Source organism: Coloeus monedula (assembly GCF_965178545.1).
Source record: "Coloeus monedula genome assembly, chromosome: 6".
In the NCBI taxonomy this organism is placed as follows: Eukaryota; Metazoa; Chordata; class Aves; order Passeriformes; family Corvidae; genus Coloeus; species Coloeus monedula.
In genome coordinates this window covers 18732029-18759563 of record NC_138786.1, presented here as the reverse complement: position 1 = coordinate 18759563, position 27535 = coordinate 18732029, and the positions used below count along the sequence as shown (strand labels likewise).

The following is a 27535-nucleotide window of genomic DNA, read 5'->3' as shown; positions in this document are numbered from 1 at the left end:
AATGCCTTATTAGCAAATAGGATCTTACCCGTGTCCCAGACTGGTCCGGGGATCTGTGGTCTTCTCCAGGAAAGTCCCGGTGCTGGCGTGAAGATCCAGAGATCCCTCGGATCCGTGGGAGATCAGGCAGAGATCAGGCAGAGTGTCCCACTGGGAGTTGCCAAAAATGATACCGAAATCGGCCCGACAGAAACTTTCTAACACAGTTTTGAGTGTTAGAAAGCAGGCATTCCTCACTGCAGCAGCGCTGGTCACTCGGAGGCTCGAGTGCACCGAGCGTCGGGGAAGCAGAGCTTTTATCGTACACGCTGATTACACATTCATTAGCTCGCCCCGCTTACTTGATGTGTCGGCATTACTTTATTCTACATGGTCACACCTCTTATCAGAAGTCCCTATATGGTTCTTTGGGGTCTGTCTTCAGTGTCTGGTGTCCTTTTTAGGAGGTTGTCCCTCGACCCCCACTTTTGAGTAACCACAATATCATTGTTTTGCATAACTTTTACTGTGTTAGCCTTGCAGAGCTGAACTGGCATCCTGCTTGTGTTTTGCATGACTTTTGTTTTGTCGGCCTTATCTAGTTCTCCAAGGCTACCTTGTTCCCTTTATTTGATAAGAGTAAACTGTTGTTCTGTTCTGCTGTCCTTATCATTTTGATATCTGTTGCTGGAATGAGTATTTGAAAGAGTGTAAGAGAGAAGAAAAATGTGAGAAGTATCTCTGGTGCTGGCAAGCAGGCCTGTGAGCAGTCAGGGAAGTACTTGTAGCAGGAAAGAGCTGACAGTAAACTTTTGTATACTGGACAGGTTGACAAGAATGTTGAAGCTGAAATAGAACCTGAACAACTTTGTCTTGCTGTTCAGTTTATTTTTTTCTATTTGAGGAAACAAGATTTTCTAAATATTGCATTGTGAATAAATATTATCTAGGACATGCTGTATCTTTCCTCACTTTCTCTTGTCATAGGGAACAGAACCCCAGTCTAGGTTAGCCTCTGGGTCAGAAAGTGGCTCAGAACAAGTTTTGTGTACTGCTCTCCTTAGGCTTTTATATGCTGCTTCATCTGTCCACATTTTTCTGTAACCTTCTGTATATTCCACCTAGCAGAGAATCACAAGTCCTGGCTATGTTAGAAAATCACATTGTCACCCCTCTTGAGCTTCAGTTTTGCTTTGGCACCTTACCTTTCAGTTCAGTTTTGCTACTGTTTTTTTTTTTCTCTGCTTTGAAGGACAGGAGGTTGAAATCTCTGTAAAAGATGGGCCTCCTCAGAGCCTCTTGGCTGTTAACCAACACTGAGTCTTGACTGGTTCCATACAGAAATTGGTATCGCAACCCTTTTGAAATTGTTTGAAATTGTTATCCAAAAAGTCTTCCTTCACTACGAGCCACAGCCAGTAGTTTTTATTGCTACTGAATATTATTTTCAGCTCTGGCAGACTTAGCTTTTGCAAGTAGCACTAGAGTGCTGACGCTTGTGATGCAAATTTTTGTAGCTGAGAAGGCCACCTGATGGTAAATGTTTCTGCTTCTTCCTTCAGTCGAATGGCTTTGAGGCTTTTCTTACAGGAACTTGGTTGGAATATTGTATTAGGTACCTTTGTGCTTTTGAGGCTCCAGCAGCTAGATTTAAATGCTGTAGAACATATACAGAAAACCCAGGAAATGAGAAACAAATACCTGCCAGGAAAAAGCACTTTTGCATTTCTATGCTGTCATTATATCTTAAACCGCAACTCTTCTGGTCTCATTCCTGTGTACAGCTCTCCTGTACAGAAAAAAACCTTGGCTTTGACTACCCTTTCATTTTGTGCTCCTGAGCCTCTGGTGGTACCAGCAAGTCACTTCTGTAAGCAGCCAAGTTTGTACAGCAGCCTTTTTAGCCTGTTGTGGAAAGTGTCCCACCTGGTCCTCTTCAGCCTGAGGAAGGATGAGTGTAGTGCCTTGCCCTGAGGACCTGGGAATAAATGGTAGAAAATGTATTTTCCTGAGTTCCCTTAGGGCTGTACAGAGAACCCTGGAGGGAGAAAGGCAGCTGAGAAGAAATGAATGTTGGTAAATGGTATTAAAAGCTAGCAGACAGGGAGACAGATGAATGCAAGATACATAGGGCTGTTAAGTGAGGGAGACTGTGAACCCAGTTTATGCCAGTGGCATGAGGAATGAAACAGGAAAGGTGGCACTCAGTAGGTTCCCTTGGCTCCTCATAAATTTTGAATTGCCTGCCTTCCCTTTTTTTAACATCATGTAAAATGAAATGCTGGGATCATTAGAAGATGTGCTGGTGAAGGTGATAGAAGTGAGAAGAAATTTCCTTATTCTGGCCTTCATTTCTCTGATTGTCAGTGATTTGTTAGTCAATTATCTGGGGGTTGGATATATCTGCAGTTTGTTAAAGTGTTATGCTCCAGTAGATTGTTGTTCAGCTTATCTTGCCTGCATCTTTAGAACCACAGTTGGCATGACAATATTTTGGGCTCATTCCAATGAAGAAAAGGATTTTAATTTTTCAGCACCCTCTGTGCAGAATGACGCTTAGGCTTCATAGATTTCTGTATTTTTAGTGGGAATGTAAAGAAGCTGCTGTTTAAAACAAACATGCGGAGGCCTGCTAATTAATTCCTGGAAATCCTTTCAATTAAGGGGAAGAGGAGAAAAGGAAGGAGAGGCAGCCCTTTGGTATTGGGCTGGGACTTTGGTGTGTGGTGAAAAATGACCAAGTGCTGCCAGAGAGCGAACACTCAGTGCTAAGGAAAAGTTACCCGTGAGGTGTGAGCAGCTGCTTTGCAGAGCAAGAAGCATGAATTGGTCTTTTAAACTTTGTCAGTCCCTTCTCACTTCATCCTCAGCTGACTTGCAGCCCTCTTAAAAATGAGGTCTAGGTATATTTGCCATTGATTTCTCAAGTCACTCGGGAGGCCTGTAGCAGCTCTGCATGTTGTGTGCTCTGATCCATCCTTGTGGGAGGGTGCTAGGAGCATCAGCATCACATGTGGATTTGTCCTACTCGTAAATAGGTTAAGGCTGTGTCTTGTGATCTGGGTATAAATTCTTTGGAGGTCAGCAGAGGATTTTGATAAATATCTTGACCTTTCCATGGGGACCTTCACGTTTGAAGTACATTTTTACATTTTTTTTGACCAGTCCTGTGCAGTCCCTAAGAGTGGCCATTCTTTTTCCTGGCAATCTGAATTCCAGCCAGATAAAGTCTCAGCTCTTCATTGTTGTCTCTGTCCTTCACATGAGGTAGCTGCTTTTCAAGAGGGTGTTTTTAAATTGTCTGTCTCCATAAACTTCCCAGGCATAGTTGTCTTTATAAAGTGGGAGAGAAGTATATTTAGAGGCATTAATTAAGACAATTCCCAAACAAAATTCATTAACTTCAGTGAAGCTTCCTTAGACAAGTACCTGATGTGTCTTAAGTTCAAGAAAGACATGTAGGCCAGCCTTCTTCCACCTGTCTTTTGTGTATGCCATCTAGTTGTTTACTTATTAAAGTGCTGTATATGCATGAGCACTCAGCTCTCAGTGAAGTGAGGTTCTCATCCTGTCCCTTACAATGCACATATTAGTAGCAGTCACATATTATTGTTGGTGGGAGAGATGGGGAATAATTTATTGATTTCTAAAAAAGTTAAACTCATTTAATGGAAGGGTAGGTGTTTCAAAGCTGTATTTGTCTACCCTCTTAGTTTCATTCCTCTGGCATCACAGCTTTTTGAAAACAAAAGCCATGTACCATCTAGAGGGTTTTCTGTTCAACTTTGGATCACTTTGTGATCAGGTGCTGTGCAATTCAGCAGGTAATTGGTCTGTGTGCAACCCAAAATGTTTCAACAGGAGTACGTTCATGACCACCAGTTTGTACTAAATAATTGCTTCAATTAAGCTGAATGTAATTAATGCAAATTAGATAATAGAGAAAGGTAAGTGGGCAATTTAACTGCTGTGGGTTTGTTGCAGAATTTTCAATGATTTACTTTGTGGCAAAGAAGAAAGCATTGGAAAATACTGCCACAGAACAGCTCAAATGAAAAGGGATCATCTTGCAGTATGCATGGCTGCATGTTAGACTTGTGCTGAAAGCTTTTTGTACTTGTCTAAGGTTGTATGACAGCTTATAGTTAGAGCTGGGACGGAGGAGGCTTTTTTTCTTTTCCCCTCTCCCTCAAGGAGCTTTTAAGGCTTAGAAAACTTGAATATACTGACAAGGTTGTGTCATTGCCTGAAGTGGCCCAGCAGTGTCCATGGCCCAAAGGGCAGTGATCCAGAGCTTGGAGATGAGGCAGGTCTAAGATCAGGCTGGAATGTTGAGTTCGGGTCAGTGAAGGTAGAGGGCCAGGCACAAGTTTGTGAGAACAAGGCAAGGCCTAAGAGCTTGCGCTTCATTGCAGCTCCATAGCAAATAAAGGAGTTATTCCTGAGATGAATATCTCACTTACCAGAGCTTTGGTTGTTCTTGGCAGGGATTTTTTTTCCCTCTTTTTTTTTTTTTTCCTAACACCTGAAATTCCAGCCTGAAACTGGAAAAAACTTTATGAAAGCCAGGAAAATGACAAAACCTTCTTTACTTGAATTTACCTCAGTGATTGTGAGTGTTGTGTGTCTTCACAGGAAAGAATGTGTTCATCTCTGGCATGGTACTGTACAGCAGTGAAAAATGTGTGTTCAACCACAGGTTGAAATTTTCTGTGTTTTAAATGCTTCTGTCTAGTCCCAGAGCAAAGAAAGCCCACCTGCAGCAGGCATAGCTGGGACAGGATGGAGTCTTGATCACCAATCTTGCTGAGCAGAGCCCAACCAGAAGGGTGTCCCCAGGTGCAAGCAGAAAGCATCACAACTCTTCCATTTCAGTGCTGCGTAGCTGAGGAATTCCCTGAAAACTCCTGCTGCCAGCAGCAGTGCAGGCTATTGTGGGACTGACAGTCAGTGAATTCCTGGTAATTCTGTCCTTGCTGCTGCTGTGGTTAGGGATGAACCACAATAGTTTGTTTGTCAGTGGAAGCTAGGGAGGAGGGCAGGTGTGATCCTACACTAATTTCCTCCTTGTTCTCACCTGTATAACTGTCCGTGTTCTCAGAGGTCTGAAGTCACATCCTGGAGCACAGAATTTACCTTCCTTGTCCTGCTATTTTAAATGTCTTCTAAGAATCAGATAAGATCAAAGCCCCTCAAGTGTGCTTTAGATAAATGGCTTGCTCTTTGTAAGCAAAAGCAAAAGATTGAATTGCCTTGACATTTTATAATCTTTCTGATTTCATATGTTGAAGTTGAAATATATTGCAAAAGGCCCTTGTCATTTTTCTGAAGTCTGCTGGGTCTCTGACGATGGGAGTGATATCCTCACTTCCTTGCAGGTTCGTTTCTGTATCTGGTCCTGCAGCCTTCAGAAGCCTGATGTAAGGTTTTGTTTTCCTCAGGACTATGCTGGCTTCTGGACAGTTTAGGCATACTTGTTACTAAATTATATCTGATGAGGAAATATGAGAAGATCAGATGGATTTATTCTCTGGAATACCTCAGCTACATGAGTTGCTCGAGGGTGAAGCTGGGTGACTTCTTGTCAATCAGTACTGTCCTATTCCCCATGGTAGTGATCTCTGTTTGAGCTGCTGGAATTTATTATTTGGGAAATGAGCCTTCCCAGCCTTGGCTGTAATCTTATTTACTTGTGAATAATCTGTATACAGCATTGACACAAAAAATTTCTGTGCCAAGCTAATACGCAGTGCAAGGGATAACATATTTAGATGTCTGTGTTGGATTTGGGAGGCTGTGAAGCTCATCACTTCTGCCTTTTCTTATCAAATAGTAGATTGCAGCATTCTGCTACCATGGAGCCTGTCAGGAGCAGAGGTATTTCTGTCAAGGGAAAGAAAGAAAGAAAATTCAGTCCTTTTCTCTTTCTGCTCTGGTGCTTCAGGAGATGCAGAGCAGAGAAATGTGGTCCCTGAGGATCTCTGCAAATAGTGAGATGAGGATATATAGAGAAGGCAAAAATCAGCTACAGGATGGCATACATTGAGAAATTCCAGATTCAATTGACTTTTGATACCCCAGGCTTTAAGCTGCCTTTTGGTAGTAGGCATTATAGATGATGCTGTCTTAAGGCAGCAGACAGCACCATCAGGGCTCTTCCACGGACATGGCAGGGGTGGGGTGGTGTGTTGTTTATGAGCCATCAAATTCTTATGCCAGAATGACTCTTTTGATAGTCACTTTTTCCACATAAATGTCAGAATTAGTGATTCTTTATTGGTGGTAAAGCATTTTGCCAATCATTTCTCCCTTGAGATGAAAACAATCCGATTAATAATGCTGAAAGGAAATGTTTCAGAAAGAGCTGGTAAATGTACTGATTTTGGGTCCTAGTGAAATAGAGCCTTCAGTGTGCCAGTATTAAAAAAAAAGTTTTCTGACAAGCCTTCTTTTGGTAAGGTGTCTCACACATCAGGGGAGATGAAGAGGTAATGACTGTCTGGCTGCTGCGTCAGATGTGTCTGTGTGTGTGATGTGATCCTTGTTGCTTAAAAACACACTCTCAGGTGAGACCTACCTGTGAAGGTTATGCTCATTAGAGCTTCTCTCCAGCTGCAAGGGCAAGGACTGTGGCTCACATGGCTGGTGTTCAGGTATTTTCTAATCTGCATTTGGAGACTTCCCCACTCCTTTCAGTTGCCTGGAGTCCTGGAGTCCCATCAGCTGACTCAGGCCTGCTCTTAATCCCGAATTTCAGCCAGGGCTGAACCTTGTGTACCAAGGCAGGGAGGTCTTGAGCTAGAGATGTCTCCCCTCTCAGGACACAGAGTGCCCTGTTATTTGCACTTAGGGCATGATGAAAATATAATTCATTTAATCTAGTCTGTTTAACCTTGGCCATAATGCTACTGCCCTTCAGATTTCTGGTTTGCATTTGTAATACTTCTTTTCTTCCCCCTGGAAACTGAGCTCCCTACAACAGTTGGAGTGGCTGCAGAAGAGCAAGGAATTTGCCTTTGTACGAGGCTTTAAAAGTAATTATTTATGGTTCTAAGATGATTGGATATGTTTCAGTGTCAGCACTGGGTATGCATTTTTAAGAATGCTATTGAAACTTTCATGCAAAAAATCCACTATGTATATTCCTAGGATATTATTTTACTTGATTAAAGAAAGTATTGAATGCAGTGCTATTGAATACAAACTCTCATTTAATCTATCAAAACATTAACAGCACTTTCCTCCTTCCAGGACAGGCAGAATTTAAACAAACACCAAGCAAGGAAGGCGACAGAAACATTTTTTTGACCTTACATCCCTCTTGCTTTAACTGGGACTAGTTAGGCTGAATACATAATCACAGGCAAAGAAGCTTAATTTTTTCTTAAAGGGAGCTTCTGTAGCAGGAGTTTGAAAAGTCACAGTGTGATTGATGTCAAGTAAGCCTGAAGTTGCACTGGCCTTGAGCTTGTTCTCTGCAATAATGTGAGTTAACCTCAGTGAACAATCAACAGCCGCAGTCTTGGGCTAGCAGAGCTTCTGGATTATGACAACAAAGAGACCTCGGATTTTTTATCATTTGAAAGTTAAATGGAAAAGTTAAAAGAAGAACTCTGTGGTCAATATTTTGATGGGGTCAGTATGGTTTTAGAAATTTTCAACAAAATGGATGCTGACATTGCTTATTATCTAGTTTTCTGGCAGATGTGAGAAAATAAGTTCATAAAACAAAAAGAAAAATGAAAACAGAAGGGAAGGGAAAAGGGAAGAAATCTATTTTAGATTTTAATAATTATTTGGAGTCTATTAATTTAATTTAATTTAATTTTATAATTAAATTTTAGATTTTAGTAATGTTTCCTATAGATATGTTTCATTAGGTGGACAATAGAGCTTCTCCTCTGCTTCAGGCAAAAGTTCAGAATTTATTTCTGGGCTATGTGCCTGGTCAGTTTTATCTTTATATGTAGATCTCTGTGCTAAAATGCGGAAGGATTTACAGCAAAGGAGTTAAAGTAGTGGTGATCTTTAAAGAGAGTTCACTAGGTCAAGCAAATTCTCTCTCTAAGATTATAAATCCAACTAGATCAAGGGATACAGAAGACATACAAGCACTTTCTTGGCTTGGAAACAAATCAGAAATATTATAGAAAAGATTCCTCCACCTTTAATTTTACTCAAATTTTTGCTGGTTTTGTTGCTTTTGCCATTTGAAACTGGAACAAATATGGGATTCTGTTTGTTCTAATAAGCTGGAAACAAAAATAAAGACACATTTGTCCCAGTGAGGTCCTTTTTACTACACAGCATTCTCCCTAGATGATCTCCATTCATGCTTCCCTTCTATAGTCCTCTCTCTTAATAGCTGCTGGGAAACAGAGTTTGGATGCATTTTCCCAGTTGTGAATAATCTGTTTCTGTGCTATAGATGCAATTTGGATAAAAGATATTATGAGGGGGAGCAGATTTTGTACCTTGCGTGGCACTTCAGGCTCCATGCCTGATGCAGTAATGCTGTTCTAGGCAGGAGAAGTGTTCAGAAGTGGATAAGGACACACTGATGCAATCAGTAGTTCATAGTTTCCTTCCCCATATAGAATCACTTCTTTCCTGAAAGATCTTCTAGTGCTGTACTTGAATTGTTTAATTTATGCAATAGATATTTTTTCCCTTCTCGGTGCGTCTCCTGTACTGAGTGTGTGCTTAAATGGGAAGGAATGGCCTTATTTCTTCTGACTGTCCAACCTAATTAATCTATTTCATTTATTCAGTAATTAGATCATGCAGGTTTGTTGTTTTTTGTTTTGGTTTTTTTTTTTTTTTTAACTCATGAAGTAGCAGACAGGAGTGTTGAACATCTGTGTTTGTTCCTGTGGAGTCTGTCTGGTTGAATTCTCCACTGTCATCCTCTTTATTTGAAACAGGTGTTTGAAGTTGACCCTTTGGATGACTTTGAACCGAAGGCAGGGAAAGCCTACTGGGAAAATAAGCATTAAAGGCCTTGTAGGCCTTTTGAAAGAGTTAAATCTCTCTCTGATCTCACTGGTTTCAGTCAGGCTATTAGGTCTTTAAGTACCTTGTCTTTGAGGATTAATCTGTACTTTTAATTGTCCATTGCTGATGGTTTCTGTTACTCCCAAGTATACTAATTCTGCCTTAATAACTATGGAAGTCATTGCATTGGCATAAAAACACTTTATTCTGCTTAAAACATTCTTCCCTTAAAAGCCTTCCCTTCAAAGCCTTTCGACTAGTCCATAATTGGGGTGATGGGGGGTGAGAAACTTGAGTAGAGCCATTGCACATAATTTCTTCTCCAGTTCTCGGGGCTCCTGGAGCAAGGAAGGTGTCACCATGTCACTTTTTTGCTGCTGGTAGCAAGCTGTCGGAGTGTTGATTCCCAGGCACTTTGCATTAGGAAGGGATCTAATATCTGCACTTGCCAAGTGTCCTGTGTGGGCTCTGACAAGATTTCATGTGCAGTTGAGAAGCAGTGTACATTTGTATGTGAGTCTTATCATGATGGAAGTGAAGTGCCACAAAGATGAGTAATTGAGAAGGGCTGAGAGGAGGGAGCTGGGACTATACAACTTCTAGAGGAGAAGACTCAGGGGGAATCTTATCAATACATACAAATAGCTGAAGGGAGGGTACAAAGAAGATTGGAGGGAGGCTCTTTTCAGTGGTGCCCAGTGACAGGAACAGAAGCACAGACTGAAACAGAGGAAGTTCTGTCTGAATATCAGGAAAATACTCTTGCTGTGAGGGTGACTGAGTGCTGGCACAGGCTGCCCAGAGAGGTTGTGCAGCCTTGTGGTCGGAGATCTTTAAAAGCTGTCTGATACAATTCTGGGCAACTGGCTCTGAGTGCCTCTGTGTGAACCAGACAGTTGGATCAGATGTCCTCCAGGGCTCCCTGCCAACTTCAACCAGCCTGAGATTCTGTGAAGTTAAGTTTTAATACAGGGCATCATGTGGGTAATGACCTGACCTAGGATGGAGGTTTAATTTTCCATCTGCCTTGTCTTGTCCAGTGCTATGTGCAGTTACTTCATTCTTTTGTACAGTGTGGTGCCACTAATTACACCTTTTGCTGTTCTGCTGATAGGAGTTTTTTAGTTTTTTTTTTTTTTAAGTTTAGTTTACTAAGTTTAATAAAACCTTTTCAATTTCTGTGTGCATGAGATCTTGTGGAGAGCTCAGCATTCTTTTAAGACTATAAATGAAAAATTAGCTTTTGTGGTTATACAAAAAGTTCAGAAGTATAACTTTCTTAAAATCCAAAATATTATGTTATAAAGAGATTCTAATGCTCTGTGTTTTATGAAAACATTTTGATTTTAGAAAGCTGATTTTTAATTTTTCTTCTAAGGCTCTTGTATTTCTATTTTTCAAAACTTCCCGCCTCCCCAGAATTGGATTTATACCTTATATATTCTGGATGTGTAGGATTTCTGTATATGTCTTTTTTGAGTCTCAAGTCCATGAAATGCTCATATCTGATCCAGTGTTTAATGGGATGAAGTGCTCATATCTGATCCAGTGTTTAATGGCATTCAGATTATGCAAAGAAGCTGATAATGCTGCCCTGTTCTAATGAAGTGCTTGAATATGGGCCTGTCTTGGGGTGACGTTATGATGTGTATCCCATATCGCCCCCGGAACAGGGCCTAAGTGGAAACATGCTGTGTGGGATGTTCACAAGTGCCCGTGGGAGAAAGGAGCTTAAATCCCATTGAGAGTGAAGAACATGATCCCACCAGCTCAAGAATGTGATGTCTCCCCCTTGCTCTGCTCCTGCTGCCATCGGTGGGTGTTGTCATTCTGACAGCTTCATGAGCCAAGCTGTGGGTTTCGCCATCCCTTTACAGTCACACTAATGAAAACTCACACCTTGCCAGGTTTTTCTCTGTTAGGTTTCAGTCCAGTGGTTTTAGCATAGTTAATGAGGGGGGGGGGGGTCTCTTTTGTCCTTCCAAAGGCACAGTTAAGAGTTGTTTTCCTTGTATTTTGTAAAAGATATGTAACTTCTGACCCACGGGCTCTTGTTTTGCAGGTCCCAGTTTGCTGGTTGCAGAGAGGCCACCTTGTCAACTGGGATCACATCAGGTGCTCTGAGCTCCCGTTCCTCCATCAGGTACGTGAATAGTTGTGATCGATTTATTGTTTTGAAATAACATTCTGAGTAGATAATTGCATTTCACCTGTGGGCCTCAGTGAATGGCTTTTTAGAGAGTAGAAATGACAATCTGCAGAAAGTAGTACAATTAATATAATGGATCAGACTGGTACCAAGAGATGTTGCTTACTGCTGATGTGGATTCTGTTTCCTTGTTTCCACTGGGGTGTGGTCCCCTGGAAAGACATTGTACTGAACCCCTTGCATGAGGGGACTGAAGTGGGAATTGAATTATTAGCCCAGGATCCTCTGTTTTTTCTTACTGGCAAACTAACTTCATATGATGTGACTGTTGTTTACCTGAATACTGAGCACAACTGTATTCTTTCCTACTCAGATCACATTTTTTTTGATTTATGACAAATGCTGATATGAGAATTCACTGTTAAAGAAAAAAATAATTAAAGATAATAAATAAAAACTTACGTACCAAAGTCATGCATGAAATCTGTCAATCTTCCTTCTTTCCCCCGAACCTGCATATTTTTTGCACAGCCTATGTATTTTAAATAGGGGAAAAAACCTGGTCCAGTCCTTTCAATCGTGTTACAAAAACAGTGAAGGTGTAGAAGAACGCACTGTGGAAAGGAAAGTACAGATAAACAGATTAAAAAAAGAGGTGCTGCAGCACCTGGCAGTGTTTCTGTACCTATATAGTTGATCACCCAGCAACAAATGGCTGAGAGACTGAGATATATTTGGGATAATCTCAGAGAGTGAAGCTCCTGAAGTGGGCAGAAAGGAAGATGATGATGCATTGGTGTTTATGTTCAGTCCCTTCTAAAGCCCTGTAGGGAAAAATATTTCTGAATCTTCTGGAAGACTAAAGCTAGAAATAAAACCCTGTAATAACTTCCAGGTGGATATATCTGAAGTGGTGAAGCTTTTCGATAGAGGCTCAGTCTTCCCCCTTTATTTTATTTAAATGCTTCCTATTTTGGTTTCCTTTAAACAGTTGTAGGTGACAGAGTGACCAGTCCCAGGCTGAGGAAAGTCAGATTTTGTCAGAAATCTAGAAAGAAAAATAATTTCTGGCTTGCAGTTTAAAAGAAAATGCAGGTGATAGCAAACAGAAAGTACTGACTGTTGTCAAGCTACTGAAGACACTCAGAGAAACAATCACCACTGCATGGTGTCCCTTTTCACTGGGAATTGCAGGTGATTATTTAAGTCCATGTAGGTCTGTGGACTTCTGCAGCACATGTAAACTGAGGATTTGACCAGGGTCCATAGTGTGAAGTGGAACTGAAGTCCTCTGATGTTAACTGGTATCAACTTTGGGCTTGGTTAATCTCACACCCTAAAAGGGTGGTGTCTGAAATTTTTACATGGCTTGATTTTCAGTAATCCTTCTCCTCGTGCTCCTAGGTCTCAGATTGCTTTGGTTTTGTGGTGTTTGGGGTTTGTTTATTTCTTTGTTTTGGTTGTGTGGGATTTTTTCCCTTGGTTTTTTTTTAATGTATTCTCTTTAGTTTTGATGTTCTTTGAATCTATGTCTTTCATGTTAATTACAAGTGGAATTAAGATCTCTTCTATTTAGTTAACCTTACCCTGTGTCAATCAAATTGAATGAACAAAATGTCAGTGATTTATGCTAGAAAATAACGCTTTTTGTTACTTTTTCACCTTTATTTTGTCTGTGAAAACTAAAGTACCTGTTGTTACACAGACCCCTCAAAAGGGCTATTCTGTCCATGTAGGTTTTGCAATTAAATGGAGCAGGTAGTGTAGTTGTCTGTAGTGTGGCCATAATTTACCCACTAATAGAGTCTTTAATTAAACTAAGGTTTTTTGTTTTATTTACTGAATTACTGTGTCAAAACTTGAAAAACTTTGCTTTCAACTCTCAAACTGAGTTACAGGTTTAGGCCAAGGAGATGCAGCAAACCTAAACCTTCAGCAGTTGGACTGACCCAATTTTTTGCATTGTTAGTGATTTTGTTGGTTTTGTATTATTATGTATTTAACTCAGCGGAGCTTCCAGGCAAGGTTTGAAGAAGAGTGGGAGGCTTCTTTGTTTTCTTTGTTACTGTAAATATTCACACAGGATGACTGTATGATTTGGAGGATAGAGCTCTTAAGGCCATGTTTACTCGCTCATCCTTAACAGCATTATGCACAGCACTGCTGTATAAAGTGTGTCGGAAAAAAAACAATCAAGCAAAATCTGTTTCTCTGCAGAAATTTCTTCTGTTGAGCCTTTAAGGTGGTCTTTACAGACTAAGGACAAGTGCTTTTTTTATGGTGTAGAGCCTTTTGGGTAAGTGTGGTGAATGAGTGCTGGGGGCATCTGTTTGGGCTGACAGTGAATATGTTTGATTATACGTGTAGTAAGTGTTTGTACTTCATACAAAAGAAGTGTGAGTCTCCCAGGTAGTGTTCCACCATGGAAATCGGGCAGTGTGAATTGTTATCTCAAGTGTGGTGTCACTGGGAGGTGAGATTTAACCAGAATAGTCACTTCTGCTGTACAGACAAGGACATGACCTTCTGGAAAAATGGCACACTATCGTGTTCCTTTCGCTGACACAAAGAGGGGGGAAAGTCTGCCCGTGTCAGAGCAGTGCTTGCACACAGACAAGGAGTCTAGACCAGAAGCTGTCAGGTTGTAGATTCTGAAGGATTTAAAAGGATCTTTCTGCCATGAAAAGGCTTTCTACCTGCATGCCTGATGTTAGGAGTGGAGTCGTTGTGGAGAGGAATAATGCTTCACTTTCCCCACCAGTGTTTGTTTTTCTTTAGCTCTTCCTGCTTCTTGCCTCACTGCTGACAGGGAGGCTGGTTTGCCATACTAAACACCTTAGGGCTGACAGGATGGAGAAAACCTACAGGCTCCTCTGACAGCAGTAATCAATAAGAAGTGAAAAAATCTCACTCTGAGAAGCCCTTTTCCAGCTATAAATGGCAACAGAAGTCCTGAAGGTGAAACTCTGATTTTTAGCCCAAATTGTGAACACAAAGGACCAGGAAGCTGAGACGAGGGAAAAGATTTGCAAACCAAGAAGTTTCTCAACATAGGGGAAAACTGCATTGTGCCAGACAGTCCTCAAAAATGTCCTCCTCAGCCCATGAGCTGGTGCTTTGTTTAGTGCATCCCCCAGGACTTAGAATCGTTGAATTGTTAAGGCTGGAAAAGACCTCTATGATCATTGAGTCGACCATTAACCTGGCACCACCACGTTCACCACTAAACCATGTCACTTGGGGTGCCTCATTCACACATTTTTTGAGACTTCAGGGGTGGGGATTGCACCACTTCCCTGGGCAGCCTGTTCCAATGCCTGACCACCCTTTAAGTGAAGAAATTTTTCCTAATATCCAATCTAAACCTGTCCTGGTGCAACTTGAGGCCATTTCCTCTCATCCTGTCACTTGTTACCGACCACTTACCAGCTCTGGGCCCAGCTATCCAGTCAGTTTTTTACCCAGTGAGTAGTACACCCACACAAAGCCATGAGCAGCCAGCTTCTCCAGGATAATGCTCTGGGAAACGCTGTCAAAGGCTTTACTAAAGTCCACGTACACACATGCACCACCTTTCCATCATCCACTAAGCAGCTCATAGAAGGAGATCAGGTTGGTCAAGCAGCAGATGCCTTTCCCAAACCCATCCTGGCTGGGCCTGATCCCGTGGTTGTCCAGTATGTGCCACATGCTGGCACTCAAGACAATCTGCTCTGTGACCTTCCCTGGCAGCAAGGTCAGGACAGGTCTGTAGTTCCTGGGATCCTCCTTCCAACCCTTCCTGTATATGGGCATTATAATTGCTGGCTTCAGTCAGCTGGGACCTCCCTGGTTCACCAGGACAGCTGACAAGTAATTGGAAGTGGCTTGGAAAACTCTTCCACCAGCTCCCTTGGTGCCCTTGGGTGGATCCTATCAGGGCCTATACACATGTGTATGTCTAGGTTGCTGAACATTTCCTCCTGGATTATGGGGGCTTCATTCTATTCCCCATCTGTCTTCCAGCTCAGAGGGCTGGGTACCCTGAGGATAACTGGTATTACTGAAGACTTGCTGCAAGAGATTTCATTATCATACTGCAAGCTTCTCCTAAGTTTCCGCTTGCCTTAGGAGAGATGGTGAATTTCTCAGACTCTTGTAAGAGTCACTGGAAAAGGAGGAAACTTAATCAAAACTAGGCAGAAGGAAAGGTTGGAATTAGCTTTTTAACCTAACAGGTCTGCTTTATTTTTGAAAATAAGTCATTTCTATGAAGGAAAAACAAGTTTTTTTCTTTCAAATAGATTTAATTGTCTGCAAGTCACATGGAAAATGGGAATAACAACTTGTAATTATGAATGGGGATAGACAGAAATGCCCAAAGCACCTGGTTAATCAAAAAATAGAGGCTGAAGAGTGCAGTATTTTTCATGCTGTATTATAGTGATAATGGCAAGTCATTCAGAAAGCACAATAGGAAAAGTTAGGTCTAGCTTATATATTCTTGTTTTGTGATGCTGAGTAATTGTTAATATGGGCTCTTACTGTCATCTTTGTTTTGCAGGAAGCAATGCAAGCAAATGAATATGTCTGTATCCCATATTGCTGTTTTACTCACAGTTTAGCTGCTTGTTTGGTTGAGATGGAGTTTTTATTCCCTTTATGTTAGTTGTGCAGCTAGGGAATTTGGTGGTAATAAAAACACAGAGCTCTTGCAGCATGCTTTGTGCTGATAAATCTCAATGTTTTGTGAAGTATGTGATAACCTCACACTGCAGATACATGTCAGGGAAAGAAGTTTGCCCCCACGGTCACTTGGCTGGCAGGAGAACTGGGATAAGGATCCCTGGCCTTGAGTCTCAGCACAGGGCTCCCTCTGGCTGACCATGCAGCCTCTGCTTCGGTTTTTTCATAGAACTGTTAGTGGTATCATTCCTCCTAAGGATGTGGGGAAAGTTTTAGATATTAAGCAGGTATCTTTTTGTCAGCACTCAATTAATTTTAAAGGGGAGATACAAAAATAGCACATCCTTTTGTATTAGATATCATATGTCCTCTGGAATCATCTTTGCCAAATGCTATTAATGGCTACTCGAGAGATTCATTCTATTATCTTGACTAGCTTATTTCTAAAGTAGTTTGACATTTTATTTGTCTGACTTATCTGTTGTTGTAGGGAGATATTGTTTTATTACCCTTTAGAAGGCTGAAATGTTAACCAGGAAATATGGGAGCTCCTTTCATTACTTTTTTACTGTGAAATACGAACTCACAGACTGGATTGTCAGCTCTGCAGTAAAAGAGAATTCTGGCCTTGTGCTCAAGAGCTTGGATTTGACTACAAACAGTATCCCAGACCCTCTGTGGTAAGCTGCTTATTCTTCAATCCTACAAAGCAGTTTTAAGCCCTGCACACCTTACCTCTCAAATGGGAAAATTCTGGCACTGCTAAGATCCCAGTGTCTGCAATCAGTGTGAACATACACTGCAGGAAGGGAATGGGCTGGAGTAAAGTTGGGGTTCCTGCTCCCAGAGCAGACCCAGCTGTGAACAGTAGGACAGATGTGGTTTCAAATATTCACTGGTGTTGCTGCTGGATGTGTACTGTCCGTAATGTGAACTATAATGGTAATTAGTATGTTAATAAAAACCCCTTTTACCTGGAGGAATTAGAACCATTTCATATGGTCATCTTTTTAATTGAACTTGTTTCTTCCTCACCTAGTCCAGACATGCTTGACATCAGCTGAAAGCTTGTAAATTTAATGGCTTTGGGTGATTTTGTATGGCTGTTCTGGTGTCGAGTCCTCTCTGCTTCATAATTTCCTGATTCCACCTTCGTGTGTGCACACACACTCTCCATTTGGGAATGCAAGACAAATATTTGATTTTATTATGATCTTTGGGAGGCACTGTGAGTAGGAGGGGTTTATTTAGAGACTAAGAGAAAGCTCGGAGTCTGATAAACAGAGAAAACCAGTGGAGATGGATTTGCAGTTTCCGTGTGTGACAGCACTATTTTACTTTGCACTACCATTTCGAGTCAGAGAAGATAAAAAGCATCTGATTAATAGAAGCCTAGATGAAGACATGTGCTGCTACACATGTTTTTGGAGTCTGATAGATCCTGGGCTTGGCACATTAAAAATCTGTCCTTTGATGAAGAAGCTTTCCTCATACTAGAGAAAACTGTAAGGTAAATGAAACAAATAAGTAGAGCAGGGATTTGTTATTAAGCAAGTTTTGTGTCAGTGAATGAATATCCACGTTTTAAAAAAGAGTCTAAAACTAAAGCCTGCAAAAATAAATTGCTTTGTCTTAACAATACAACATCTAAGAAAGCTTTTCCTTTTGGGGTAAAAAATAATAGAAAACTTTAGACCTTCTTATAGCAAAGATAATTACACTCTTGCTTATTTTAATTACATTGTTTTAAGTAGGTCACTCACATGCTTAAACCTGTGGAAAATTTAGGAAAGCTTAGCAAACTGGCATAAGGGCAGAATCAGGGGACCTTGATTCCAGTCTTCTTTTACAGTGCCTGTATTGCTCCAGCATTTTAGCATGGACTGCCTGCAGTCAGAGAGAACATCTACTTGTACTTGTTTTTTAATCTAGACTGGTGTTAGCACTTTTTTTCTGGGTCAGCTGATTTCACTACAGACATGTTTGTTGCACTCAAGCTGTCTTGTAGCAGCAGTGATAAAAAGATAAAATCAGACTTCTGAAAGCAATGGTGACAAGATTGGCTCAGAGTGGGTAAAGTGACTAAATACAGGAACAACTTCATGTGGTCAGAGATAATACTGAATATTTGCTTTCGGATTTAGGGTGTGTTTAATGGCTATAGAAGAACGAGGCAAAAGTTACCAACTCAGTTCCTGATTTTTTAGATGTGTGGCTCTGTTTTCCAGGTGCTTAGGATGCTGCATGTCCCTTTGATACTGAAAAAGTTTGACCTTTGGTGTCATCTCGGGAGCAGCAGAGCTCTGAGCACATTTGTAACCGCTCTTGCCCTCTTCAGCTGCGTAAGTGGTGCATCAGAGCTCCTCTGAAAATTTGAGTAAAGGGCTCTTTGGAAAATATTTGGCTGCAAAGATACAATGTGGAGAGTACTAAAAGGAGCGCTTGGGTCCAAGCTGGCTTTGCTCTATGTATTTGTGTAGATACAAGCTGATCTTTAAACTCCTTGGAGACCCTCAAGGAAAAAGGTCATAAAGGTGATGCTAGTGGGTATAATACATTTGGAAAATGCTAGCATTTCTGACATGATGGGTTTTCAAGCATTTCATGTGGTACCAGGTGGGATTGCAGTACACAGAACATCTGTTTCAGAAAAAATTCTCTTACCTCTGCTTTTTACACATCTTGTGTGTCTTCTGTGGTGAACTGTGCCACAGTGTCAGTGTTGTCACTGTTGGTTTTTTTCTGCTGAATTCCACACGAATGGATGTGTAGCAAAGGGGCCGAGAGAGAATGCTTAGAATCAGCGTTTGTTTGCCATCTGGAGCTCTGCCAGTGTAACCTGGGGAGATTGGGATGGTGGGGAGCCTTTCCTGGAGTTCAGGAAAAGGGAAGGAAAAAAAGCCCTGTGCTCTGAACAGAGAAGTTTGCACAAAGCACACTCTGTGGTGGAAACAAGTCAGGTGGAAAAACAAGTCATGCAAGATGATTAGCAGTGTAACTAATTCTTCCTTTCTTCACTAAGAAGCCCATCTTCTTTCAAAGAAAATGGCAGTTATTGGCAGTTTGAATTTCTCAGTGGTGTTCAAAGTAATAGGGCTTTGTAAGCATGAGATGTGATGTTTTCCTTCTGTTACAATAGCAGATGAGCTCTTCTCCCCCTCAGTTTGACCAGGACTTCACCAGGCACAAAGAAGAGGGAACAAGGTAGTAAGGAGGCAGAACCTCTCTTTTTTATTTTTTGGCTGCTGGGTGTAGTCTCACAGTGAGGGATAGGAGCCACACGAAAGTCATGATCCACTGTCTTTTCAATTCAAAGACTCTCATCTATATAAAGAGGTTTGAAACAAACTTCAAACCTGTCTCCTTCAGTCGAGCTCATAGTATTATTGGCTGGTCAACTTGGAAAAAAGAGAGATTAAAATAATATTATCCTGGAGCACACCTGTCTTCTGCTTGCTTGGTGTTGAGTAGCACTGTGTCACAGCTTTGTGCATTAGCTCCTTGCCTGGTGTAATGAGAGATCTCCCCCTGGTTTCAACCCACAAATTTTTATGGCTGATTGCTAGAGGTGGAAATGCTGTACTCTATAGCCCTGCATATCCCTATCCCTGTTTCTCCTCAATGCAGTGGGTACTTTTCCTTTTCTGGTTTCTTTTGTAAGATCACAGGTTGTAGTGGAAGCGACCTAAGTAGCCAGTAAAGACTTGAAATGAAGTTGAAACAAAATGAACACAGCTGTAGGAAAAGTGAATTTGATTGTAAAGTTTTCACTGTGTGATCAGCCAGATCCTAAGATCTGTCTATTCCTGGACTTTTCCTAAAATAAGCTTCTTTAAATTAATTATATAGATATAATCCCCTATGAGGACATTTGTTCTGAGGCAAGAGTATCTATATATTGAACTCTTGAAACCACTTGAAAGTGTTCTAAAATAACTACTTTGATTAATTTCTAAGCATATTAGGACCTACAGCGATTACAGCTGGTATTGCTTCTGTACCTCACTGCTTGCTTAAAGTAGCTCAGAGGCTGTGCCCAGTAACGAGTCAGATTCAGAATTGTGGCCTTTTATTTCATTTCATTTCATTTCATTTCATTTCATTTCATTTCATTTCATTTCATTTCATTTTATTTAAACTAGCAGAAGCAAACAGTCTTCTCGATGCTCCATCTAAAAACGCGTTACCACAGATTGAAACCCTGCACTGTGTATCTGTGTGCTGACTCCACAAACCTCCCACCCTTTGCCACCATCTCTTTCATAACTGTAGATTTTAAATGTGGAAACATCTCTTAAGTCAGACAAGGATATTTGGCTCAGAAAATGAGAGGAGAAGGTCAGTGCATCCCCTGAAGTGATACATGAGGGGATGAGATGTGTCTAATGGAAAAGTGTCTAATGGAAAAGAGTGGAAAAAGGCAAGGGAAGAGTACTGAAGGAGAGAAAATTAGAAGTAAAGGGAGTGGAAACAGGGAGAGGCTGTAAGGTTCTGATGAAATGAAAATGAGTAGTTGTTAATATACAGGAATTGCTCTGTGACTTTGGATGGGTTGGGCTCCCTGCTTGCCTGGCTTTCCTGCCATGCTGTCCCTGTTCACTTCAGCAGAGAACTTGGCCTTCATCACTCAGAGGCTGCCATCTGTCATAGTCACCCACTGGCCTGTGAATTATTTGTGCTCGTCTAAAGGCACGAACTGCTGAATGCGTGAGCTCTGCTGTCACTCCAGGATTGATGCTGCAGCTCAGCTGGAGGCCAAATGGTAGAGTCTCAGCCCCCCAAAAAGCCCCAGAGCGGCTCCCTCCAAGGTTCCCAAACAAGGAGTGCAGGCCTCAACTGTGCTGCAACCAAGGCTGAGGGCAGAGTAGCAATATTTAAAACTGAAAAAAATAAATGCTGTTCACCTCTGTGGACCTTACAGTTTCATTACTGTTTGTATGAAGCTTCACAGAAATTTGGTGTGATAGCTCAGCTATTTCCAGTATGTTTAAAACCATCTGCAAACATGAGCTCACCCTCACCTTTCATTCATGCTAAGGGGGAAGTGTGATACATATATTAGACTATAGCACTGACCAAAATAACCCCAGCACTTTGCACCCTGTGAGCAGCTGATGCATGTGATGGTCTGTTTCAATGTCGCTGTCTCCCTGCAGTCAGTGTTCAGGCACAAATGACAGAAACACAAATACGTTTGCAAAAATCTAGAAGTAGTTACAGTTCATGAGCAACAGAGGGTCAGATTCCAAACTGGTGGAAGTTACCGTAGCTTCATTAAGTTTCATTTATTTATGTTTACATTATTTTATCAGCACGATTTCACAGCTCTAGTTTAGAGCATGGCATTGAGAGTAAGTGAATCACCTTAAGTAGGGTGGAAGTGGACTCTGCTGTGAGGAGATCAGAGCTGGGAGGGAGAGTTAGCCCTCTTAAATCAGATGTGCAGTGAGTAAAAATAATTATGTGGAACTACAGCCTTAATAGAGTGCTGCAATTTTATACCAGCTCCTGATACGACTGGTAAAATGTAGCTGAAGTTTAACTTACCCACCACCCCCATGCTCTTCATGCTGACTATCATAATTATGAAAGCTGCTCTCATCTGATAATGGTCTTAAGAGTTATCAGTATGAGGACACTAAAGGTAGGCTAAGAGTGAGTCATCTATTCCATATCATGAAGTTATAAACTAGTTATGCCTGTGGAATTATCAAAGAAATTTGGCATTCTGGAAGTCCTTTTCATAGTCCAAGTGCATATTACACTCCTGTTAATTTAATAATTTAAGCTTACCTTTTCTGAAAGTGTGTTGATGCTGTTTGTAATGGTTTTGGAAGATGCAAAGTCTGTTTACAGGCTCAGTCTCATCATGTCTTTCTCTTTTTACAGAGCTGTTTGAAATTTTGTTTGAGGTCAAATCTATGCAATTCCTTCATATCAACTGAATAATGCTTCTAGAGTCTTGAAAATTTTTTTTTTGGTTAATTTTGCTAAATAATTTTATCTATTGCTTTATAGTGTAGTAGAAACTTTCTGAAGGACTTAGGAGAGCTTTACAGTATTTAAAAAAAATTTCATACTGTGCAAGTGGAAGATACTTGGATTGTCCTGGGTTTTGGAGTTTAGGCAGCCCTTTAGTTAGGATTTCTGGACATGTCTGTGGCACAGATTTAGATATTCTTTGCCATTTTGAATTTTTTTCTTTTGACTTCAGCAGGTACTAAATCTAATAAGGGCAGACATGTCACTATAAAATTGGAGCAGAGACAGGAAATAGGCATTTGTCATATGGATGAATTTCAACAAGCTTGATTTCATATTGCTTTTTGAAAAGCAGCCTGATATGATAAATGACAGCAAATGAAATTCTGTTTAACAGTTACTGACCTCTTTTTTTGGTAGTATTCCTGCAGAAGTTGCAATATTCAAACCTAAATATTGAAAAGAGTCTGCAAGCATGTTAGGAAGCTTTCCATAGGTATAAAGAGTGTTCTCCAAAGTGTCTGAGTAACAAGGTCTTGCTAAGTGAGTAATTTTGCTGTTATTTAGTTCTGTTACAAATGTGAAGGGATAGAAAAAGGGAGATTCTCATGACAGATGTTAGCCATGTCCCTTGATGTAGATCTGGCAAGCCCTTGGACTTAAATTGCAATGTCCTCACAGACATTAACATGCACTGGTTGGTCAGTGCTTCTCTGCCCCTTGCCTTGGCAGACACGTAACTAATAATGTTTATTGTCTGATCACAATGGGAAATCTCTGTAATTTTAGGAGTATTTATTGCCAAGGTGAACATGAAGCAGCATGCCAGCAAAGCCTAAGGAGGGCAGTAGATCTTATTGGGAAAGAGAGAAAAGAATGACCAGATTGTTTATCAGGGAGTCTTTAATTTCAGCTATCCCTGCTAGGAAGCGATAAGCCCGGCATGGGAGAGCTCTCTTAATGCTGTCTGGGCTAGAGAGGATACAGCATGTAGAGGAGGGTGTAGTCTGTCTCCTTTCACCTAGTGCACGTGGACAAGGAAATCAGCAAAGGTAATGTGTAATCCATGGAGAGCAGCCCATGGAGCTGCCACCTCCTGCTGAACCACCTTCTTTAAAATCTTTGGGGCACATCATTAGATGCACGTTAGCAGAAATACATTTAGTAGAACAAAGATACAGAAAAACACGTTCCTGAGATCAGTCCTTGTGAACAGAGAAGTCCAAGCATTCTCTCCGCCTCCTTGTTCTGTGGGAAATCTGTGACAGAGCTCATTGTGACAAAACCAATTTTTTAACCAGTTTGATATCACATCTGGAAAAATGTCAAGATACTTTACAGCCTTACTTGTAGTCAAGCAAACATTGAGCAGAAATTTGTGTGAGAGAGCTTACTCTGTTCATAATGTATTTGTATTTATCATGTGTGTATGTACGTATCTATTCCTATAGATCAGCAGACTATGGAAACACAGTGTTCATTTCTTAGAATCCTTGATTATGGTGGTCCCTCATACCACTAACGGTTCCTGGATGTGTTATTTCCTTTTTTTTTTTTTTCATTCTCTTTTGTGCCTCAAGGAAAGAGGAGCAAAGGCCAAGTTTTGCAGCAGCCAGTTTTCCTTTTGAGAACCTCTGTTCCTTGCTGCCTGTCAGATGGTGTTAGAGAATAGTTTCTAAACCAGATTAATTGAGTTCAAACAAAGTTCCCAAGCTTTGCAGAAGCTGTCAATTTGCGTTTTTATTTTTATTTCCTTTTTGACACAATCTAGTGTCAAATAGAGTTCAAAATCCAATATGACAGCATGATGGGAAGGTGTTGTGCCTTCTTTCCAATTTAGAAGAATTGCTTTCCAAGTGAGAAGATCTCCAGCATCTCCTAGTGCTGTGAAGAATGCAGCAAGTACAAAGATGCTTTGCAGTAAATGTCTCCAGGAAGCCTGGTAAAGCCTGAATTTCAACATGGCTGAGCCAGATGAGACCCTCCCCAATATGAAATACCTCACAAACTGGGGAGCAAGTATTCTGCTGTTCTACCTAATTTGCTAGCACGAAAACTGTTTGCTAATTTTTAATGACGTGTTGCATTAGGTTTCCTTGCAAATCTGTGTCTCCTGTCCAGTATTAGTTTCCTCTTGGGAAAGCCCTGAGTATGAAAGGAAGTACAGTTCCAGGTACTATATTCTGGCTGATTAGTTCTTTCCCTTGGACACAGTTGCAGAGCTGCTGTATTCTGTTATAGTATTAATTCCTACCTGTTTCTTGGAATGGGGTTTGGTTCCCTCCCAGGGTGCATCTCCTGTTCATCCCTGTCCACCTACAGTTGTTGGTGTGATGAGCCATTTGGGCATAGTTAGGTTCCCCGAAGGAGTAAATAAAAAGCTTCCTACAGGTTTTGTCAGTCTCTCATGTACCCTTCACAAGCTAACTGCTCACTTAAGATAGTGTTGCTCAGTCTCTAGACAATTTGAAATTCCTTTGGCTTCAGATCTGGGTTTCAGTGAAGCTGTGTATGCAAATTCTTAGCCTTGAACTGTTGTTTAAACTTGTACTTCTCTAACAGAGCACAAAACCAGGTACTTAACTTTATGAATGTGCTTGTAGGCTTGAATGCCTGCAGTGATGTACCAGCAGGTGCCAGCTCTTGCATTTGCCCCATGCGGTATTGCTCAGTGTTCTGGATGGTGCAGAAGCTGCTTTGTAAATCTTAAATCTTTGGCTTGGCAACAGAAATGTCATGCAGTTAACTCATGGACTTAATCTACTCTTCTCATTTCATTTGAGATTTGCTAACACCAGGTCTGCAAGTGGCAATGACAACCCCAGGTGTTTGTAGGCAAGTAGCCAGAGGTGTGTGGTTGAATGCATGGATGCATGTGTGCACACTGAATGCTTACTCAGTTCCACTGCATTATGAGTTACCAACATCACTGCCAGTGGGCTGCCAGGGTTTTCTTTCATTGCATTGACTCTCAAGGTGCCCTAAATGAAGGAATGAATGACAACACATCAACTCGGAAGGTGCACATTCTAGAGATTGCTCAGGAGGGAAGCGGTTGACTTGGCAAGTTCAATTTTGAAAGCAATCTTTTTCAGGGTGCTGAAAGATAACAAGGGAGGAATCCTGTCCGGGAAACAAGAGACTCAATTTACCAACTGTCAGACACGTGGCATTGACTTTGAACAAAATGAACACCAGGCTCTCTGAGGCTTGAGGTGTCAAAAGAGCCCAAAAGTCATATACACATATTTAAATGGTGCAGACGAGTAGCCTTTGTATGGCAAGGTTGCTTTTATCTCCTAAAGTAAAATAATGGCATCCATGAAGGTGACTTTGCTACACAGAGGACTTCCTTACAATCTAGATGTTGAAACAAATACCTTGAAGATGTGTAGAGTAATGAATTTTAATTGATTGCATTCCTCTTTCCATGGGAAAACTTATTTCTATATTTTATAGCATGTTTTGGTTCAAATGCTGATCCTTTTTGAAGGGCTTTCCAGTTTAGCTTGAGCAAATAAAAAGTGATGAGAAAGACAGAATGTGTTGAGATAACTATTCTCTCTTTTAGTCTTCATGTAGTGATTTGAGGATTAGAATTAAAAACCCACAAGTTTGGAAAGGTTGATTAAGTTGTTGAGCTAGAACAGGCAGAAATGGTGGTCAAAGTTTACAAACATGATATCAGGTGGGATTTTGTTTTTGTTTTCTTTTTAAAGCCTCTGCTGTCCTGCTGCTGTGTTAGATCTGCATCAGCTTTATAGTTCCCAGCTTGGAAGCTGGGTCTGTGCTGTTTCTTCCAGTTAGAGGATTTTGAAGGAACTGCCAGGCAGGTACTTTGCAGAGCCACGAGAGGTGAGAGCTGCAGGGGATAGCACAGTGCAGGTAAGAGCAGCTGCAGAAGGGCCCTTCTCTCTCCCTGCCCACTGTGTCCATTGGACCTGTTGCTCTCGCTTCGGCCCAACGACGCTGCTCCCAGCATGTGCCAGGCCTTGGTGTGAACAGTATGTTAAGTCAAAACATCAGCTGTAGCTGAGTGAACAGTCACAATCTGCCTCAAAAAGTTCATGTAAGGGTGGTAATTCTGCCTATCACATTCCTTGAAGACCAGATTTCCATGACAAAATGAGAGGTTTGCCTACAAAACCCCAGATTTGCCACTACGTGGGTACACCAAGGACAATGAGATGTGTTTCCTGGGGATATCCCCACATGTAAGAAAGGAATGGAACCTGAAAGGGGCTGTAGCCAGGTGGGGGTCAGCCTCTTCTCCCAGGCAGCCAGCGACCAGATGAGAGGGAATGGCCGCAAGCTATGCCAGGGTTCAGGTGGGACATCAGGAAGAATTTCTTCACTGAGAGGGTGCTCAGGCATTGTCCAGGGAAGTGATGAAGTCACCATTCCTGGAAGTGTTCAAGGAATGACTGGAGGCAGCAGTGCTGTGGTTTAGTTGACATAGAATCACAGAATATTTGACATAGAATCATAGAATATTGTGGGGTTGGAATGGACCTTGAAGATCATCTGGTCCCAACCCCCTGCCATGAACAGGAGCACCTCCCAGTAAACAAAGTTGCTCCAAGGCCTTATCCAGCCTGGTTTTGAACACTTCCAGCTCTGGGGCATCCATAAGCTCTCTGGTCAACCTGTTCTAGTGTCTCACCACCCTCATTGTAAAAAATTTCTTCCTAATACCTAACCTAAATTTTCTCTCTTTCAATTTGTATTATTACTCCTTGTCCTGTTACCACAGTTCCTGACGAAGAGCCCCTCTCTGGCTGTTAAGAGGTCAAAGGTTGCACTTGATGATCTTGGAGGTATTTTTCAACCTTAATGATTCTCTCTTTCATAATTTCAAATTATAATAATGCTTTAACAATTATATTTTACAAGATTAGCTTTTAATTAAAAAGTCTAAACAAAGATGACAAATCCAAGGGGAAAAAAAGTGTTGTTCAGTGGAAATTTAGATTATACTTTGATTTTGATACATTCCTCTGTTTCCAGCAGGAAAAAACCTCCCACTCACTGTGGAGGAAGGTGATTTTCAAGCAAGCTGGAAATTTAAATGCAGCATCACTGTGGGTGCAGGTAACACTGAAAAAGTGAAACAGGACTTAAAATATGGATATAAAAGACCCTTTGTGAAGTAGATCTAGGTAAAAAGTGAGACTCCAATCCTGTATGCTGCCACTTAGATCTTCCTTTTGATAAGGATTGCACCCTAGCAAATTCAGTGTCGAGATCAGATTATGATCTATGGGCTTTTATTTGCTTTACTATTTAGAATGTTGTGCATTTTCTTGGGCATGGCAGGTCATTCCAATTTTGATGTGGATATAGGAGGTACAAAGTGGTTTTGTTGTTAACAGTACAGGCTAGCAGTACAGAATGAGAGAACAAGGGAAAGAGATATTAATTTATGATACATGGGAGTATGCTTGAAAGAGGATTGTAGAAAAGGTGGTTTGAAAAGTGGTTGTGTGTTCTTTTGCTGATTTCCTGTGAGGGCTGGTAGATGTTTACAAGATATGGAATAGCCAGTGCAGATCAGTAGTAGATTCACTGCAGCAATTAAAAAAAAATTAAAAAGTTAAAATATTGGGGGTTTCTACACATTTTTCTGAGAATGGGTTTGGGTAGAAAGTTTGTGATAAAAAGCTGTATTGGCTCCTGGTTTTACAGATTCTCATAGTAGCTCGTGCTGTGCAGTGTTGAAGAACTGTTCCTGTTGTGTAGGGATAAAATCTGGGAGTGCAGCTGCAG

At 41.1% G+C, this 27535-nt stretch overlaps 1 protein-coding gene across 1 annotated transcript in view; it reads left to right on the top strand.

Annotated features, from left to right (window-relative positions):
- TSPAN4 (tetraspanin 4) overlaps positions 1 to 27535 on the top strand; it is a gene marked incomplete at its 5' end in the record, with an annotated part of 427484 nt that overhangs the window by 142603 nt on the left and 257346 nt on the right. The window contains one exon of the mRNA XM_082283545.1: positions 11036 to 11116. The remainder of the gene's footprint in view (positions 1 to 11035; positions 11117 to 27535) is intronic.